At 34.9% G+C, this 6,376-nt stretch overlaps 1 pseudogene; it reads left to right on the top strand.

Moving 5' to 3' along the window:
* Positions 1-4,631: 4,631 nt before the first annotated feature.
* On the top strand, positions 4,632-5,408 carry LOC125390889 (elongation factor 2 pseudogene; annotated as a pseudogene).
* The last annotated feature ends 968 nt before the right edge of the window (positions 5,409-6,376 follow it).

The following is a 6,376-nucleotide window of genomic DNA, read 5'->3' on the forward strand; positions in this document are numbered from 1 at the left end:
ATTACACAGGAAGTTAGACTATGATAAAGGAAAAGGCCGTGTTTTATAAAGTAAATTAATAAATGCAGCAGTGGTAAAATCAATAAAACCTCAACAATAAAAACATGTAAATAAAAATAAAGAATTAATATGCAAAACATAATGAGTGATTCATAGCAAACTAGTAAACTAGTAAGTTTTTTTTAAAAGTTGTCATTTGAATTACATTTGAATCAGTGGATAAAGAATCTGCCTAGAGCAAAAGTTACAGTGTCTTATACTAAAGCATATCAATTTCCTCTTAAGTGGCTTCCACATCACAGTCATACCTGTAGCACATTTTCATGTACTTCTTGTGACCATAAAATACCCCAATTTACCCCAAAATTAAAATATATTTTGATATTGTAATTAATGATTATATACTCCCATCACAGATAAACATTATGAGAATTATTGCCCTATAAATCTCTTCCAACAGATTATTATACATTTTGAATTTAGCTTTTATTTTTCTGGTCATGAATCCTAAGTTTCAGAAAAACTGCCTGTTTGATGCAAGTTTTCCTATTAGTATGGATCTCACTGTGCTTTGTGTAAATTCAAATAAAAGACTGGGAAATTCAAAGACTACATAATGCTTTTTTTTTTTCACCAGCTGCTTGTGGCTCACTAGTGAAATTGCAATTAGAAAGCATTCCGCTCTAGCTGGTCCTGCAAGAATACAGGATGATAAAGAAAATTGTGGACTACAAAGGGTCCAACATCTGCATAATTTTGGCTAGTGCATAAATAAGAAGGCCGAAGTTTTTGTGAATACAGAAAAGACAGAGGATCTGCTAAGATGAACTGAGCCGGTGAATTACGAGAAGTGGGAATGGTTGCCCTGTGCTCACATAAGAGCCTTGTTTGGAAATGTAACACCTATTTCAACTGAGTTTGCCTCTCATTTTAATAGAGCATGAGCAACAAGTGCCTTTTTTATTAATTTTTTCAAACTTAGGCATAATGCAAAAGGATATAGTACAAAACTACTCAAAATTTAATTAAAATGCTTCAACAGGAAAACTTTATTAATGTTCTATATCCTGACTCTAGTAAAGTTTCCTAGCACACTGAAAATGCCCAACAAGGATAAAAATATTTACTAATCTATAATTATTATGTATTTTATAATAAGATAATTTGCCACATTATGTAACACATGATGTTTTGGATTATATCATTAGACTAACAGTGTTTTCATAAGTATGTTTTAAAAATAACAGGTAGCTTATTTTGGAGCATTATACATAAAGAAATTATCCATATACATTAAAAAGGGATACTGCAACAGGTATAATGGAATCTATTTCTAGTATAGTAGATTCACTTTTATGGTCCTGTTTGTCCCTCATATCATTTTTCACGGCGTTTTCAGGCTTTCCCAAAACTTCCTTCATCCACACCCTCATGCTACTGTAAATCTAGTTTACTATTGCAGTTTGCTTTTTTGTGTCATGTCTCAGTATGTTAGCAAATGCAAATATAAAAGAGACTAGTAAATTTGTTGTGCCTTTCCCTTTACCATTTTTCCAGACAATTTGCCTCAGCTTAGTTTTTGAAGGAATGAAAGAATGTTAACCAAGGCAACTGAGGATATCATTTGTAAAACCCCTGTTGCACATGTAACTCCAAGCAAGGTTAGTATATCTGCATAGGTGAGCCACTACTGACCAGTGAAGCATGAGTAAGAAAAGAAGTGCCAGCAGAGCCCATCCCAAGTAAACTCCTGAGCCAAATAAAACTGTGCTTTTTATGCCACTGAGACAGTTCAACTCCCTAATATTCAACATTCTTATGACCATAATATGCTGACCCAATGCATCCAGAGACAAACTAAAACACATCTGCAGTTGTTTCCAAATGCCATTTGATTTTAAGAGGACACAACCCTTATAACTAAGAACAGTGAATTTATTTTACATTAAAGGTACAATGCTGTTTACCTCTTTCTGTTAAGTGCACACTCTTTGAATACATATTTTTTCCAATGAAAACTTTTAAAAAACAAGACAAGATTCATAACAATTGTGTTGAGGTGTTAACTCGACTCAGGGCTTATCAAACATTACTTCTAGGAATATCACTGAGGGTCTTTCCAGGAGAAACTAGTATTTGAAACAATGGACTATACAAAAAAGCCCTGTGATCACCTAATAGCCATAAACATTTCACACAACTGAAGACATGAGGAGAATAAAAGGAGCCAATTTATTCTTCTATCTAAAGCAGGCCATTGTTCCTCCAACAGCAATAAATATCAGAATTTCAATGACTGAGTTTTGGAATTTTGGACTTCCACCATTAACAAGCCAATACTCTCCAGATTTCTTGGGTATTTGAAGTTAAAATGAGCTATGAGATAGTTTTCCTAATTCTCTGGCCTAAAGATGCTTTATTGTAGGGATTCTTAGCACCTATAAGTACATGAGTCAGTTCCCATAACCTTTGCCTTCTTGTCTGTCTATGGATCTATCAAACAATCTTCTAAAGGATCTAGAGTAATATGGTACCCTTCACTGGAACAGCTTGCTGACAAAACCTCTATTGTGAGCATGTGTGTGTAAGATAATATTAAAGGAAAATATTAAACAGGTGATGGAGACATTATTCAAAATTCAAGAATCAATCACTAGGATTAACTGGAAAAAAATTTGAGGACAATAAAACCGGAGGGCATTACTGGGAGGCTAGTCAGCGTTACTCCATTGAGAACAGAAAGTGAGAAATCTGCCTCTTAGCTTCCCACAGAGAAACAGGGGTCTTTATGATTCTATTGAAAGAAAAGAAATATGTCTTTGATAAAGACATCTCTAAGTGTGTAAATCTGACAAAAGTCTTTGAGATGTTTTGCATCTCCAAAGATTAGAGAAATAATATCCAGTTTTTACTATCTTAAAGCAACTCCCCTAAGAAAACTGTGTTCTTGGACTAATAGGAAGAAACACTTTAGAGAGTTTTGTGGAGCTAAGGGGAATAATAAAGATGCCTTGGTCCGTGTGGCAGGAAAAAAAGTGAAAAGCAGGAACTAAAGTACCATATCCAGTCATATTATTATTTTCTTTCAATACCATTATATTCTTTCATTTATTCCTTCTTGTCCTTTATAATTGATTGCAGTCTTTGCAGAGAATGACTTTCCTGGTCATTCAACATTCATACAATATAAAACACCCTCAGTGCATTTTTATGTGTCTAAGAAATAACACTTACTTGGACTCTGCCTGTACTTTTGATTCTTGTTACATTCCATAAAAGCACACAAACACAGAATTAGAAAAAACTGAACCATTACTCCTGGGAAAAATATAAGGATATGACCTTAGCTCTCAGTATTTTTGTCAGCCAATCCATACATAATCTTGTTTTATGAGCATGAATTGAAAGTTGTCCTATTTAATAGGTAGTGTTGATTCAAATGCATCAAATTGATGTCTAAGAGGACTTCACATTTTCTTTTACTATTTCTGTTGCAAAAACTAAAAAATGCCTCATAAAATATAATGCCTGTGAACAGAAGTCTGATGTAGCTCCAAATAGAGTAAACATTGAAAATTTTGTATAAAAATCTAGAAATTCAGGTAGAAGTATACTTCTGGTTGTCCTTAATAATAAGATAAATACTTATAATGTTCCTATAATAAATCTGGTATATATATTTAGTATAGAAAACTATCAGATATATAATTCTATATAATATATATTCTAAATAATTTATTTGGTAATAGGTATTGATGCAACAAATATCCTCAGCCTAATATATCCTAAAATAATTTTTAGTTATTCTTCAAAAAAGATTATATAAATTATGAAGATTAGTTTTTTTATTTGATATAAATTAGAGTTACCTGGGAGGAGAAAATATTGAGTAATTGCCTCCAGCATATAGGCCTGTGTTCAAAGGGCACATTCATTAAGAAATTTCTGGACTAGTGTTTGATATTAAATGGCCCAGTTCCTCCCATGGGCAGGTGGTTCAAGACTGTATTTTAAATATCTGAACAAGTCTATGAACAACATTCCTCTATTGTCTCAATTCTGGTGCATTGTTCCAGATTCCTGCTTTACCTTCCTTTCATATTAGACTGGCATGTAGAAGGTTAGGATGAAATAAATTCTTTCCTCCCCAAATTGCTTGATGGCAATGGTGTTTATTATAGCAACATGGAAAAAATTAAGTTATATACATGCAATACATCTTAACCATATATACCCCTTAAAACACCCTTCTAATTCTCCCTAATAATCCTCTCCCATTGCATCTTCCTCCAACTGTAGGTCCTTCCTCTGTAACTTATTGCACAAAGTATCACCATACCACATTTAACGTTATAATTCAGAGCTAAAGTAAGAAAACATCATGCTATTGGCATAAAAAAACCCAGACAATCAATGGAATAGAATTGAGTACCCAAGCTCATATTTTTCTAGGCGCCTGATTTTGGCAAAGAGCTCAACAACACTTGTTGGAGAGAATACAGCATCTTCAGAAAATGGTACAGCTTTAATTCTTCTTTGTGAAAGAATTGAACTGCATCCTTATCTCTTACTCTGTACAAAACATGATACCAAATGTATAAAGAAACTAAATAAATTTTATATTAATTAGTATGGTTATGAACAGTTTTGAACGTCTTATTCTATATTTATATTATCAACAAACATATGTATGTCAGAGTGACCTTGGAGGCCAGGGACCTAGCTGACTTACCAAACTGCTGGAGGAGCTGAAGCAACTTGTTAAGTCTGACCCCATGGTGCAGTGCATCATGGAGGAGGCTGGGGAGCAAATCATTGCTGGAGCAGGTGAGCTGCACCAGGAGATCTGCCTCAAGGACCTGGAAGATGATCATGTCTGTATCCCCATCAAGAAATCAGACAGTGGGTGAGGAGTCAAATGCATTGTGCCTGTTGAAGTCCCCCAACAAACACAACCAGCTGTACATGAAGGCCTGGCCCTTCCCTGATGTCCTGGCTGAGGACATAGACAAGGGGGGAGTGTCTGCTTGCCAGGAGCACAAGGCATCGGCTTGCTACCTGGCTGAGAAGTATGAGTGGGATGGCTCTGATGCCCACAAGATCTCGTGTTTCTGGCCTGATGGCACTGGCCCCAACATTCTGACTGACATCACCAAGGGTGTGCAGTACCTGAATGAGATCAACAACAGTGTCATGACTGGATTGCAGTGGGCCACTAAGGAGGGCACTCTCTGTGAGGAGAACATGTGTGGTTTGCGTTCGAGGTTCATGACATGACTCTGTATGTTGATGCCATCCACTGAGGAGGTGGCCAGATAATCCCCACAGCCTGGCACTGCCCCTATGCCAGTGTGTTGACCACACAGTCCCGCCTCATGGAACCTATCTACTTTGTGGAATATGAATAAATGTCAAAGTCTGAATAAATGCAGCAAAGTTAAAAAAAAACACGGCACATCAGGACCCACATTAAGTTAAATGTATTATTTCTCTTCTATAATATAATTATTACAGGACATTTGAAACAATGGCATATACTTGAAACTCTAGCCCTCTGTAAGATTACACGAGATTTCTGTAGCTTTAGAGTTAAAGACCAGCCAAGGCTGTTATAATTAAAACAAATGTAGAATCATTGTAAAAAAAACAAACTTGTGTTGAAGCAGCATGAAATATGTGGACGTGAGTACTTTGTATTCATGAATGTGTGTATGCTTTCTTAAAAATAAAAATTCACACAGCTAGAAAATATATTTACTGAAGAATATCCAAGTTGCTATTTTTTTGTTTTTTTGTGGCATAGTTGACCATTTTTGAAATTTTAAAAAAGGTATATTTTTCATTTTACATATCAATCCCAGTTCACATTCCCTCCACTCCTCCCATGGTTACTGTTATTTTGGAGTTGATATTGTATCCTGTCACATTCCTGAAGGTATTTATCAGGTGTAGGAGTTCACTGGTAGAGTTTTGGGGGTCACTTATGTATACTATTATATCATCTACAAATAGCAAAAGGTTGAATTCTGTTTTCCCAATTTATAACCTGTTGATCTCCTGTTGTTGTCTTATTGTTCTAGCTAAAATTTCAAGAGCTATATTGAATAGATATCGAGACAGTGGAGTCTTGTTCCTGATTTTAGCAGAATCACTTTGAATTTCACTCCATTTAATTTGATGTTGGCAATTCTTTTGCTTTATATTGTTTTTTAATTATATTTAGATACATTCTTTGCATCCCTGCTATCTCCAAGACCTTTATCATGAAAGAGCATTGAATGTTCTTGAATGCTTGTTCAGCATCTAATGAGATGATCATATTTTTCTTTCAGTTTATTTATAATGGTGGATTCCTTTGATAGATTTTCATATATTG

The sequence above is a fragment of the Myodes glareolus genome, chromosome 16 (assembly GCF_982192425.1).
Source record: "Myodes glareolus chromosome 16, mMyoGla1.1, whole genome shotgun sequence".
NCBI lineage: Eukaryota > Metazoa > Chordata > Mammalia > Rodentia > Cricetidae > Myodes > Myodes glareolus.